Source organism: Pogoniulus pusillus, chromosome 10 (genome assembly GCF_015220805.1).
Source record: "Pogoniulus pusillus isolate bPogPus1 chromosome 10, bPogPus1.pri, whole genome shotgun sequence".
NCBI lineage: Eukaryota > Metazoa > Chordata > Aves > Piciformes > Lybiidae > Pogoniulus > Pogoniulus pusillus.
Window position 1 is genome coordinate 20,777,214 of NC_087273.1, and position 14,788 is coordinate 20,792,001.

General features: G+C 46.6%; 1 non-coding gene across 1 annotated transcript; it reads right to left on the reverse strand.

Annotated features, from left to right (window-relative positions):
• Positions 1-1,194: 1,194 nt before the first annotated feature.
• On the reverse strand, positions 1,195-1,281 carry TRNASTOP-UCA (transfer RNA opal suppressor (anticodon UCA)). Its single transcript has one exon. It is a non-coding gene; the product is annotated as a tRNA-Sec (tRNA).
• Positions 1,282-14,788: the final 13,507 nt, after the last annotated feature.

A 14,788-nucleotide genomic window follows, 5' to 3' on the forward strand; every position in this document is an offset into this window, starting at 1 on the left:
GGCAGAGGACAATTACTCCTCACCTTGTGAATGGGTACAGGTCTCAGCTGCTAGAAACACACACCGCCATACTCCTCCTCCTCCTTGTAGGAGACCAGTCCAAGCCAAACAGGGGACACCTAGAGGCTCACTGTGGAGAACACTGTGTGAACATGGGGAAAACATGGACAAATGGCATGGCCAGCCCACCTCAGCTCTATGGGCCAGGATGAGGGAACTGCATGATGCAAACACAGGGAATGACTCCTCCAGAAGACGGGTTGCTCCAGTGTCCCACAGGGAACCCTCTCACCCAAGGGGTAGTCCTGCCAGTAATTCAGGTCCATGTGCCTCATGTGGTCACAGTGATCACCATTAGAGATGCCCTGTCTCCAGCCAGGTGAAGAAGAGGGACAACAGACTCTATTGGGATGTGCTTGTGAAATGGCCTGGCACTTCTGAAGCCAAGAAATACTGAGCTTTGGTAGACACTGTTTTCCAATGCACTCTGATACTCTCCAGCCACAGGGGGACAGAAACCATCACAATCTCAGGAGCCACAGGGGAGTTGCAAGAATTGACTGTACTGCAGGCTGAGATAAACCTCACTGGGAATGTGTGGGAGAAGCTCACCATAATGACTGGCCCTGATGCACCTTGCATCCTGGGGATTGACTTTCCATGGGAAGGATATTTTCAAGACCCAAAAGGGAACAAGTGGGTATTTGGGATAGCAGCTGCAGAGACTGCTGATAAAGAGCAGCTGTCTATCATTCCTAGCTTGTCAGATGACCTTTCCATGGTTGGTACCTGTGGGAGAATTTTCTTGCTAACAAGACATGAGCTGGTAAGCAATAAGCAAACCCGTGCTACCAAGTGTCCTTGAGTCCATCTCAGACTCAGGATACCGGGTGGCGAGTGGCACCCCCCACACGCAGCTGCATGGCAGAGCCAGCCAACTGCAGGGGATGGACTCTACAGGTTGTTATTGTAATGTTGACCTATCTGTACCTCACACATAACCCTGGACCAATCTGTACTTTCCACATGTACCAATCTCAAACTAAGTTAGTTATGCACGCCTCTTCCAAGTAGCATGTAAGCCATTGTATTGCCTTAATAAAGTGTACTATACTACGTGCAGCTAGGTGATACTGAGTCAACTCGTCAGTACCCCAATCCCGCCTCCGCTGGCATCCCATGGCCATATTCTGGTGCCTGAATGATGGAACTGAACCACTCTATCGCTAGACAGCTACAGGTCTGAAGCCTGCACCCCAGACCACTGCGGGACATCCAGGCCACGGCGGTGAGAGCACCAAATCCCAGCTGCTAGACCACCAAGAACCCGATAAGGACTTTAACAACATTTCAACTTACTGCAGTAAGGAAGCAGATGGAGGGATGAATGGATCAGAAAAAGTGGGTTGTCTCATACAAGAAGCTGGGAAAAAGTAGGCTGTCTCATACAAGAGGCCAGGAAAAAAGTGGGCTGTCTCATATGAGAAGCCAGGAAAAAGTCGTAAAAGCGAAGTGGTCCCACTCCAGGAAAAGCTGTGAAAACAGGCGGTCCATAGGAAAACAGCTGTGAAAAGCAAAAGCTGAATTAACTGCCGCGGAGTAAGAGCTCGGATAAAGAACTGGCATTGTCGTTCTTATTAAGCCTTTTCTAAAAGTGGGGAGTTGCACTAGGAAAAAGGGACTTTGTTGATTTCTAGCCCAGAGAACTGGAGAGAAGTGGGAGACGCACTGTGGGACTGAGTTATTACTGATGGTAAAGACTTTACATACTTTAAGGGACATGGAAGCCAACCAGCAGGTTGCTATGGCTGACGCACATGAACTGGGGAACTCCCTGACTGCTTAGTAATGGTGGCAGCCAATATGCACTCAGCTGGCAAAAGCTTTCTCAGTTCAAAAAGTTTTCAGAACTACTGCAACCATGCAGGCTGTGACTAAATTTACTGAGCGCTGTGACCATCTGCCCGGACCCTGCTACGGCACCTTTTATGTGCGGTCACCAGTGTTCATCTTTCTGTCTGAAAATGCAGCCCCCCCCTTCCCCCCCATGCACCCACCAACAGTGTGCAATAAAAGACAGAGATTATTCACTCTTAAAAGGAAGAGGAAAAACCACCTGTCTTGGGTTCTAATTCAAAATCCCAGAGACTCTAATCAATTTTATAGACCCAATAACAATTTGTAAAGTGCCCTCCCCTCTTCCCTTTCTTTCCCAAAGATAGGGATTAGATATAGGGAGAGAGAGATAAGCACACCCGAATAAATCAATCTCACTCGATTTGGAAGTTAAAAGGAAAAGTTTAACAATAACTTAGAAAGGTGTTGGAGGTAGGGAAGTTTACAAAGGATAGGGAAGGGAAAATAGCAAAATACAAAAGGTATAAAATACAACCCAAGTGTGTGATGGTGGCTTTGTCTGCCTCGTGTCTGCCATGTGGTGTGCTGGTATGCAGGCAGAGATGTGTGGAGTGTGGTGTCTGGCGAGAGAGAGTGAAAGAGAGGAACAGGAAGCCCCTCTCCTTTATAGGACAGGAAGTGGGGGGAGTGGGCTAACCATCACCTGGAGTGTGACCCACCCCTGGGGAGGGGTCAAGACCCCTAGGGTCACATTCAGGGTTACTCACCCTGGAGTGTTAACCCTATACATTCCACCCCTTGGTTAGAACACTTCCACCTTCCTACAAACAGTCTTCTTTTCCAAAGATAGGAAAAAGTGTCCATGGATTAAGAGTTCATAAAGTCCTTCTTGGTCCCTGGCTGTATCCCAAGGTGGTCTGCTTCTCCGGTCCAGTGCAGGTTGGTGAGGTGAGGTGTGAGCAGGACAGCAACATGGAAGAAGAGTCAGTGAAACAGGAACAGCTCTTGTTGGAACTCAGGAAAGAGTCTTTTCCCTCCGAGAAGAAAACATCAGGAACAGTCTCTCGGTATACGGCATCAGGGAAACAAGTGTAGATGAGATGGTCGTAGACATCCGCTGGAGGGAAATCGGGAACAGTCTTTTCACTGCAGGGCGTCAGTGAAGAATCAGGTGCAGGGTTCTGTCGGACGCCTCGTTGTGATGTGATGCTGTAGGACTCCTCTGGATAGCTGCTGGTGTGGTATAGGTTCTGTTGCACACCGTGTTGTGGTGAGGGTGTGTCCCGGGTTAAGGGCAGATCCCTCCCCTGGGGAGAAATCAACTCATCACAACACAGACCCCTTTTTTGAAAAGTCAGGGAAAGATGAAATTGTATTTCTTACAGTATAACAATGTAAAGAGAGATAATAACTAGAGAAGGAAGGAAAAAAAACAATACAATAACCTTAAGGGAGATGGGGGAGGGGTCAAGCAGTGGTGAAGCAGCAGAAGCAGCAGCAGCCAAAACAGCAGCCAGGGAAGATAGGCAGGCATAGCTCAAGCAGCAGAAGCCAGCAGGAGAAGGGGGAGAACAAGCTGTGCTTGTAGACATTAAGCTCTTGGTGCTCCAATGAAATTATATTAATTTATCTATTGTTGCCATTATGTGGCCTATCCCTGGAGTATTCATCTTTCCCCTATGTCTGAGCTAGAGAGTCAGCTCAAACAGACACAATCCACCCCTTTAATATAATTAACCATTGCAGCATCAAGTCATTCTATGTAACTAGGGATAACATCAGTATCGTGGATGATCGTTCTCCAGGCTTCAAGCATCTTTCTTCAATTTTCGGTCATTCATCTTCTCATTTCCATCTGTCTCAGACGTTGGCTAGCTCAATGGTTTTCTAGAACAGTCAGATGTTTTCTTCAATGAATGGAATAGAGCAGGACTCTTGGCACTCTCAGGGCTCATGCTCATGGATAGTGGGCTCTTCATGGTTTTGGGCACCACAATCATCCTCAAAAGCACTCATAACAACATATCTACATTCTTTCTGCCAATGTCAGATTCTTTTGTGGCACACATTGTATTTCACCATTCTTCTGCATAATCCAATATGTATGACCAGGTCCTTCAGCAGAAACCACCCCTCAGACAGGCATAGCCTCCCCTGAAGGGGAGAATACCCAAGCAGACTTGCCCAACAAATTCTTTTCACGAATGACAGGAACCCTGTTACCTTCTACCTTTTGTAAGACCTCTGAATGAGCTGGGCCAGCTCAGTTGGTGGAACCTCTACTATTCACTACCCAAGTGGCTTGGGCTAGATGTTTCTCCCAGTTCTTTAAGGTTCCTCCCCCCATTGCCTTTAAGGTTGTTTTTAGCAAGCCATTGTAGCGTTCAATTTTGCCTGAGGCGGGTGCATAATAGGGGATGTGATAGATCCACTCAGTGCCGTGCTCTTTGGCCCAAGATTTTATGATATTATTTTTAAAGTGGGTACCATTATCTGACTCAATTCTCTCTGGAGCACCATGTCACCACAGGATTTGTCTTTCCAAGCCCAAAATGGTGTTACGTGCAGTAGCATGGGGAACTGGATAGGTTTCCAGCCATCTGGTGCTTGCTTCTACCATGGTCAGCACATGTTGCTTTCCAGTCTGAGAACGAGATAGAGTGATGTAATCAATCTGCCACGCTTCACCGTATTTGTACTTCACCCATCGCTCACCATACCACAAGGGCTTCAGACGCTTGCCTTGTTTAATAGCAACACAAATATCACAGTCATGTATGTCTTGTGTTACAGTGTCCCTGGATATGTTGATTTCTCTGTCCCGTGCCCATTGGTAGGTAGCATCTCTGCCTTGATGTCCTGAGGAATCATGGGCCCACCGGGCTAAGAACAGTTCACCTCGGTGTTCCCAATCTAAATCCAAGTCACAATTCACATCGGTTTGAAACACCTTGGCAGCCAAATCTGCCTGATGGTTGTGCTGATGTTCCTCAGTAGCTTTACTTTTGGGCATGTGAGCGTCTATGTGTCATACTCTTACAGGGATTTTCTCTAGATGGGTAGCAATGTCCTGCCATAAGTCATCAGCCCAAATTGGCTTTCCGTTGCAAATTATTTCTTTTCCAGTCCTTTAACCAACCCCATAAGGCATTAGCCACCATCCACGAATCAGTATAGAGGTAAAGCATGGGCCAGTTCTCACGCTCAGCCACATCAAGAGCAAATTGGATAGCTTTTACCTCTGCAAACTGGCTCGACTCACCTTCTCCAGCTTTTGCTTCAGCCACTACTCGTATAGGGCTCCAAACTGCAGCTCTCCATTTTCGCTTGTTTCCAACAAGGTGACAGGAACCATCAGTAAATACAGCATAGTTCTTTTCTTCTTTAGACAATCACTGTAAGGAGGAGCTTCCTCAGCCCAACTTATTCGCTCCTCTGGAGGATTTATACAGTTCATGCCTTCTGGCCAGTTAGTGATCATCTCCACTATGCCAGGTCATTCAAAACTCCCCATGCGTGCTTGCTGTGTTATGAGAGCCATCCACTTAGACCAGGTAACATTGGTTGCGTGATGTGGCGATGACCCCTTTCCCTTAAACATCCAGTTCAAAACTGGTAATCTGGGAGCCAAAAGAAGCTGAGAGTCTGTTCCTATTACTTCTGAAGCAGCTTTTACACCTTCATAAGCAGCAAGGATCTCTTTCTCCGCTGGTGTATAGTTTGCTTCTGACCCTCTATATACTCTACTCCAGAAACCAAGTGATTGACCACGTGTTTCTCCTGGGGCTCTTTGCCATAGGCACCAGGTTGGACCATTATCACTCACAGCTGTATACAGAATGTTCTTAATGTCTGGACCAGTTCGAACAGGCCCTAAACCCATTGCATGAACTACTTCCTGTTTTATCTGATCAAAGGCTGCTTGTTGTTCAGGTCCCTACTGAAAGTTGTTCCTCTTTTGAGTTACATCATATAAAGGTTTTACAATTTGGCTGTGTCCAGGGATGTGCAGCCTCCAAAATCCAACTGTTCCCAAGAAAGACCTTGTGTCCTTCTTATTTGTGGGATTTGCCATGGCAGAAACTTTATTTATCACATCCATCGGAATGTGGAGGTGACCATCTTGCCAATGAATTCCCAGGAACTGAATCTCTCTAGCAGGTCCTTTCGCCTTGTCTCGCTTTATGGTAAAACCTGCCTTCAGCAGAATGTCAATTATTTTGTTACCTTTCTCAAAAACTTCTTGTGCTGTGTTCCCCCAGACAATGATGTCATCAATGAACTGCAGATGCTCCAGAGCTCCACCTTTTTCCAATGCATTATGGATTACTGCATGACAAATCGTTGAGCTGTGCTTCCACCCCTGGGGCAAACGGCTAAATGTATACTGAATCCTCCTCCAAGTGAAAGCAAATTGAGGCTTGCATTCTTCTGCTATTGGAATAGAAAAGAAAGCATTAGCAACATCTATGGTTGCATACCATTTGGCCTTCTTGGATTCCAGCTCATACTGGAGTTCTAACATGTATGACACAGCAGAACTCACGGGCGGAGTCACTTCATTTAGGCAGCAGAAATCAGCTGTCAGTCGCCATTCTCCGTTTGCCTTTAGCACAGGCCATATGGGACTACTGAAAGGTGAATGGTTTTTTTGAATGACGTCCTGGTGCTCCAGACGACAAATCAGATCATGTATGGGCACCAAAGAGTCACAGTTTGTTTTATATTGCCTGTGGTGTACAATTTGAGTGGCAACTGGCAACTTCACATCCTCTACATTATGCTGCCCAACAACTGCTGACTCATCTGAGAGCTCAGGCCTAGCAGACAACTTCAGTTTATCTCCAACAGCTTCTACAGTTGCTATTCCAAAGGTCCACTTAAAACCCTTGGGATCCTTAAAGCGCCCTTCTTTCAGAAAGTCAATTCCCAAGATGCAAGGTGCATTTGGACCCGTTACAATGGCATGCCTTCACCAATCACTCCCAGTCAAACTTATCTCTGCCTCTAACTTTGTCAATTCTTGAGAGCCTCCTGTAATTCCAGAAATAGTAATAGACTCCATTCCTTTACAGTTTGAAGGCATCAATGCGCATTGTGCACCCGTGTCCACTTGAGCCCTGTATTTCTGAATTTTCAAGGTACCAGGCCATTTAACATATACATTCCAGTATATTCTGTTGTCTTCCTGGTCCCTGGCCTCCGCCTGGTAAGAGACAGTGCCCCTCTAATGTTGGCCATTACAAGTGCAATTGGCACAGTGTTTAATGGTGTTAGTTGAATCATTGCCAGAACCATCTGAGTCATGTGGGGAAACTGAGGCAACTATTCTTTTAGGCTTCTCACTCTGTAACTCTCTCACTCTTTTTAGGAGAAGTGAGATAGGTTTTCCATCCCATTTATCCGTGTTTTCTCCAAACTAGTCATGTAAGATTAGCCAAAGAGACCCACGCGACTGTTGTCTATTTTTTAGTGAGTTAGGCTGAATTGGTCTTCTAGGAGGATGCCTAACCCTGATGGCCGAGACACGTACCCACTCTGATGGTGAAGAAGAAAGTTTACTGTCCTTTGCCAACTGGGATATGGATGTTTTAAATTCCTCCTTGAGTTGTTTCATGCGATCTTTAATCTCTTCAGTCATAGTATTTATGTCTGACACCATAGCATTGACCGTAAGGCTATCCTCCATTTGCCTCATTTGATCAGCAAATTCACCCCCAGTCAGAGAAGTTCTTGCATGATCTTTCCCCACCATTTTACTTGCCAATGTATGGGCATAATTAGAGGGGGCGAGCTGAATAAGTTTCTTTAGGAGAGCTCGGCTCATAGGTATCTCCTCAGGGTCCTCCGTTGTATAATCTCCATAGATTAGCTCTCTTATGGCCACCTCTTGCAAGCACTGAACCCCCTGTTCAATTGTTTTACAGCGTAAGGGTCTCCAGGGTAAATCATCCCTGTTGGGGTACCGCAGTATCACAGCTGTCAATACGCATGACCAGAGGTTAGAGTTGCCACCAAGGTGTCCTAAGTGCTTATCTATGCCATTGTCTCTTGAGAAAACTCCCAACTGCCTTACAGTCCAAGGGTTTATTTCTATGGTGTCCATGCCTCCATCCCAGCATCTGTTCAGCCAACTCATTAACAGTTCTCACTCTTTCCGGGCATAGTCTTGCCTGATATGCCTGACCTCCTTCCTTGGCAATGGGGCTTTCTCCTCATCATCACTATCATCTGTCTCCTGAATATATTTTCTCTTTGCTTTAGCCTTTCCACTCCTTGTGCCCACAAGGGTACTGGCCTTCACACCAGCCGATGTACCTTCTCCTGGATCCTCTTCGCTTTGCTTCATGAGTTAAGCAGACTTCTGAAGCTCCTCATCCACAGCAAAAGGGTTACCCTGCTCTGGTTTATCCCCATCATCATCTGAGCTATCTCGATGTCATGGAGAGTAGCAAAAGGCTCTCTAAGCTTTTGCTATATTGTGTAGTTTCTAGTGCCTCACATTCAAGCCAGAAGCATCGAAAAAACCAAAACAATCTTTCAGTCCCATGGGAAGATTTCTCCCAGAGTAAGTGAAAAGGTAAACACTGGCCATGTTTTCCCTTCCACTTGACCTCGCTTTTCAGACAACAGGATATTGTTTTGGTTAAGTAGGAACGACTATCTCAGGTCTGCCCAGCACCTGCAGGTGGGCTGGCCTGAGGAGTGGTCTTTACTTTGTTTGAGTAAAATTATCCAATTATATAGATTGTTTACTGTCTTTTACCAATATATGTGAACAACGTAAAAGTGGTCCGAGTTGTGGGCTAGTCCTGTTTTGGAACATTATAAAAATGGTGGACAGGCGAGGATCGGGGCTCTCTCTTGCTCTAGTTCATGCTCTCTCTCTTGCCCTTGTGCTCGTGCTCGTGCCCTTGTGCTCGTGCTCGTGCTCTTGCCCTAGCCTTCTAGTCTGCGTCTTACACTTCTGGGTTTTTCCAGCCTTTCTGGTTTTTTCCCGGACTTAACAACAACAAACTGCTCACCGATCTAGTCTCGCCTCGGGCGGACGCCGAGTCGCAGAGACTAAAGCCTGCATGCCTGGACCCTTATCGGGAGAATGAGAGACTCCTTACCAAGCTACAGACTGTGAGTAGCTGACTGACGAACTATTAACTCAAAACACAAAGACTCAAAAGAACTCTCTTTAAACATCATAGACTCTTTAATTTGCCATTTTCGGAAATGTTACTTTGATCTCAATCAAAAAGAATTCACAGTGGTGGTGTAGTTTCGGGAAGAGGAAATCCGCATTCTTTGCAATAAATCACTGATAAAATAGTCAACGCCTCGCGTATTTTCCCCATAACTCTGCCGCGAAACTGCGTTCCACGACACTCGACCCCCAAGGCTAGCTGCCATTTTTCTCCTCTTTTTAACCGGAGCAAGGGAGACCTTATCTAAAGTAAACTGTGTCTTACTCTGGGAGGCACCTTTCACTGAATCATCTGAATTTTGTTTGTCTGCCTGGCTCTGTTCCTCACGTGGTAGTGGAGCTGAGACTGAGGCAGAAGGACCCTTCCCCACAGCAGCAACAGCAGCCGGCTCAGCCCCCTTAGTGGGACTACGGCAGGAGCAGTGGAATTAGCAGTGGAATTAGCAGGCTTGATGGTGTTAGTGGGCTCGCTCTCCGAAGACCCCACCACATCCCCCAGTACCGCTTCCAGTCCCCTGGTTGCAGACAAAAGAGTCTTTGCACAGCAGCCTCTCTACTGGCAGAGGTCAGCGACCCTCCTACAGATCAAAATGTTCAAGCCGCATTTTCCACAAACCAGTTCCTCAACTTTATCTGTCCGAGGGACTTTGCCATAGCCCACACCATCTGCAGCCAGATCTGGCGCTGCCGCCATCCTTTGTGACTGCACTTCTGCAGGGGTTCCATCGCTTCTACCTCTACTTTCCTCCATTCTATTAGGTACGAATGGGAACAAGATTGTTTCTTGCCTTCATGCTTCAGGGTCAGTGGGGTACGGGCCATGTCCAACAATTTTTCCTCCTTTCAAAGGTTCCGAGACAGGATGTTTCACTGCTCTGTGAGCAGTCCGTCTGCCCAGTGCAGTGGCCTTCCCTCCCTCGCTTCAGTCACAGACTGTTTCTTTAACCCTTAGCTCGCTGCTATTGCCTCCAGAAAAAGTAAAAACCTCACTTAGAGCCTGTTTGTTCCTGCATCTCTCTTATCTTCACACTACAACCAGACCTACAATAGCAGCCAAAAACATCAAGTTCACACATATTAGGCAGAGTACTGGGTAGCTCATCTCTTCCAAATAACTCCTAGTCTCTGACACCAATGTAACATACGGCACACCCTCAACAACATTCCTAAACCCTAAAACATTCCTAAAAACATCTCCAACCTTCATTAGCACAGCTTTTACCGAGTCCCAGACCATCTTAGTGAAGAATGAACACACCTGGTAGTGCACCATAGTGGTAAAACACTGCTGAACTGATAAAGTCAGAATTGAGGCAATAAGAGGCCAGAATATATCAAACAACTTCGTTTTTCCCTGATGTTCTTATTCTGATTATCAATCAAAAGGGAAAAAAAAAAAAAAAAAAAAAAAAACAAGATCGTGCCCCACGTTTGGAAAAGCACCAAAATTAATGTCCCGGGTTAAGGGAGATCCCTCCCCTGGGGACAAATAAACTCACCACAACACAGACCCCTTTTTTGAAAAGTCAGGGAAAGATGAAATTGTATTTCTTATAGTATAAGTATCACAATGTAAAGAGAGATAATATCTAGAAAAGGAAGAAAATAAAACAATACAATAACCTCAAGGGAGATGGGGGAGGGGTCAAGCGGCGGCGAAGCAGCAGAAGCAGCAGCCGGGGAAGATAGGCGAAGCTGAAGCAGCAGAAGCCAGCGGGAGAAGGGGGAGAACAAGCTGTGCTTCTAGACATTAAGCTCTTGATGTTCCAATGAAATTATATTAATTTATCTATTGTTGCCATTATGTGGCCTATCCCTGGAGTGTTCATCTTTCCCCTATGTCTGAGCTAGAGAGTCAGCTCAAATGGCCACAGGGTGTAACAAGGAAAATCAATTTATAACCCCTTATGAACTATAATACAAGTATTACACAACTATGATAAAAATATTATACAACTATAATACAAGATAACATGGAATACCTGGAATACCTGGAATATATGGAATCAACTCTGAGCTTTTAAACCTTTTCAGCTAAAGAGAGATTTCTCTGGGGGACACACTCGATAGTACCAGTTTCAAGCATTACCCAGTATGTGTGACCAGGACCTCTGCAGGTACCACTCCTTTGATAGGTTTTCCCCCACCAGAGGCAGGAGCAACCCACACAGTTTTCCCCAGTAGATTCCTTTCACAGACTACAGGAACTCCATCTACCTCAACTGTGGGCAGTAGGGCAGACTGAGCAGGACCAGCTCTGCTGACTGATCCCTTGCTGTTCACCAGCCAAGTGGCTTCTGCAAGGTGCTTCTCCCAGTTGTTGAGAGTCCCACCTCCCAAAGCCTTCAGAGTGGTTTTCATCAGGCCATTGTGACGCTCAATCTTTCCTGCAGCTTGTGGGTAGTATGGGTTGTGGTAAACCCATTCTATCCCATGCTCTTTTGCCCAGTTGCTTACAAGGTTGTTCTTGAAATAGGTCCTGTTGTCTGACACTATTCTCTCTGGGGTACCATGTCTCCACAGGATGTGGCTCTGCACAACCAGAATGGTGACACGGGCAGTACCACGAGGTACTGGCTAGGTGTCGTCAAACGCAGTTTCATGGGAAATTTATGGCGAAACACGCGAGGCTGACTTGTAAAGACCAAGATGATTTATTACTAAAATACGGAGATCCCCTTCCCGAAACTAAATTACCCACGTAAATTTTTATGAGGTTGCAAAATAACATTTCAGAAAATGGCAAATAAAAGAGAGGGTCTGTGATTTTAAGAGTTCTTTGAGTCTTGACAAGTTGCTCAGTCTTTAGGTAAAAGAGGTCGTTGGTTACTCACTGTTAAGTAGCAGTTCAACAGAGTTTCGAAGTGTTTATGAAGTTCAGGGCATTGTCCGAACCTTTCCGCAAGATCGGGTGTTGCCAGTCTGGTGCCGAGCAGGCCAACCAGGAGCAGGAACGAGCGCGAGCTGGAGCTGAGGCTGGAGCAGGCTAAAGCAGGCAGGCAGGTAGGCTGGAGCAAGCGAGAGAGCGCAAGCAGGCTCCCAATTAAGGCAGACACACCATTTTATAATGTTCAAAAGAGGTGTGCTCACCAGTTCAGGCAATTTTTGCATTATTCTCACAGATTGGTACAAAGTTATAATCAACCTGCACAACTGGACAGTTCTTACCATAAACAACCTATAAGACCACCCCAAAGTTCGGCCCATCGACAGGTGGTCAGCGTACATGAGAACCAAGGCCGGTAGCTGGAAAACATTGGCCAATGTTTACCTTTTATCTTCACTAGGGAGGAAACTTCTCATGGGTACTGGAAGATTGTTTTGAGTTTTGTGATGCTTTGGCCTTCAATGTGAGACACTAACACGCACAACATGGGGACCTGCTAGGGAGCTTTTGCTACCATCCATGACAGTAGTTTTCCAGCCACCCTGTGCTTCCCTCTACCATGGTTAACACATACTGCTTGCCACTGCGAAGGAAAAGGCATATGCTCTGTTCACAGATGGATCCTGCAGCCTGGTAGGAAGCAAGCAGAGATGGAAGGCTGCTGTCTGGAACCCTACACACAGGGTTTCAGAGGCAAAAGATGGAGAAGGCAAATCCAACCAGCATGCTGAGGTAAAAGCCATCCAGCTGGCCCTGGACATTGCAGAGCGAGAACAGTGGCCAGTGCTCTACATCTACACTGACTCATGGATGGTAGCAAATGCCTTATGGGGGTGGCTGAAGGAGTGGAAGAGAAATGACTGGCAGAGAAAAGGGAAGCCTATTTGGGTTGCTGATCTCTGGCAAGACATTTCTGCACACCTGGACAAGCTACCAGTTAAAATCAGACACATCAGTACTCACATCCCCAAGAGCAGAGCCACTGAGGAGCAGCAACATAACCACCAAGCTGACTTGGCTGCCCACATCTCCCAGATAGACCTGGACTGGAAACACAAAGGTGAACTGTTCTTAGCTATGTGGGCACATGGCTCTTCTGGCCACCAAGGAAGAGATACCACAAACCAATGGGCCCGAGACAGGTCTGTGGACATACCCATAGATGCCATAGCCCAGATTATCCATGACTGTTAAATCTGTGCCATCACAAAGCAAGCCAAGTGCATGAAGCCTTTGTGGTACGGGGGACAGTGGTCAAAGTACAAGTATGGGGCGGCCTGGCAGATTGATTACATCGCTCTGCCTCGGTCTCGCAGTGGCAAGCGGTATGTGTTAATCATGGTAGAGGGAATCACAGGGTGGCTGGAAACCTAGCCAGTACCTCGTGGTACTGCCCGTGTCACCATTCTGGTTGTGCAGAGCCACATCCTGTGGAGACATGGTACCCCAGAGAGAATAGTGTCAGACAACAGGACCTATTTCAAGAACAACCTTGTAAGCAACTGGGCAAAAGAGCATGGGATAGAATGGGTTTACCACAACCCATACTACCCACAAGCTGCAGGAAAGATTGAGCGTCACAATGGCCTGATGAAAACCACTCTGAAGGCTTTGGGAGGTGGGACTCTCAACAACTGGGAGAAGCACCTTGCAGAAGCCACTTGGCTGGTGAACAGCAAGGGATCAGTCAGCAGAGCTGGTCCTGCTCAGTCTGCCCTACTGCCCACAGTTGAGGTAGATGGAGTTCCTGTAGTCTGTGAAAGGAATCTACTGGGGAAAACTGTGTGGGTTGCTCCTGCCTCTGGTGGGGGAAAACCTATCAAAGGAGTGGTACCTGCAGAGGTCCTGGTCACACATACTGGGTAATGCTTGAAACTGGTACTATCGAGTGTGTCCCCCAGAGAAATCTCTCTTTAGCTGAAAAGGTTTAAAAGCTCAGAGTTGATTCCATATATTCCAGGTATTCCAGGTATTCCATGTTATCTTGTATTATAGTTGTATAATATTTTTATCATAGTTGTGTAATACTTGTATTATAGTTCATAAGGGGTTATAAGTTGATTTTCCTTGTTACACCATCACATCACAACAAGGCATCCAACAGAACCTACACCACACCAGCAGCTATCCAGAGAAAGTCCTAGAGCATCACATCACAATGAGGGCATCCAACAGAACCCTGCACCTGATTCTTCACTGACGCCCTGCAGTGAAAAGACTGTTCCCGATTTCCCTCCAGCGGATGTCTACGACCATCTCATCTACACTTGTTTCCCTGATGCCGTATACCGAGAGACTGTTCCTGATGTTTTCTTCTCGGAGGGAAAAGACTCTTTCCTGAGTTCCAACAAGAGCTGTTCCTGTTTCACTGACTCTTCTTCCATGTTGCTGTCCTGCTCACACCTCACCTCACCAACCCCTGCACTGGACCGGAGAAGCAGACCACCTTGGGATACAGCCGGGGACCAAGAAGGACTTTATGAACTCTTAATCCATGGACACTTTTTCCTATCTTTGGAAAAGAAGACTGTTTGTAGGAAGGTGGAAGTGTTCTAACCAAGGGGTGGAATGTATAGGGTTAACACTCCAGGGTGAGTAACCCTGAACGTGACCCTAGGGGTCTTGACCCCTCCCCAGGGGTGGGTCACACCACCAGGTGATGGTTAGCCCACTCACCCCCACTTCCTGTCCTATAAAGGGGAGGGCACTTCCTCTCTCTCTCTCTCGCCACACACACCTCATTCTCCACACATCTCTGCCTGCATACCAGCACACCACATGGCAGACATGAGGAAGACAAAGCCACCATCACACAACGCAGGTTGTATTTATACCTTTTGTATTTTGCT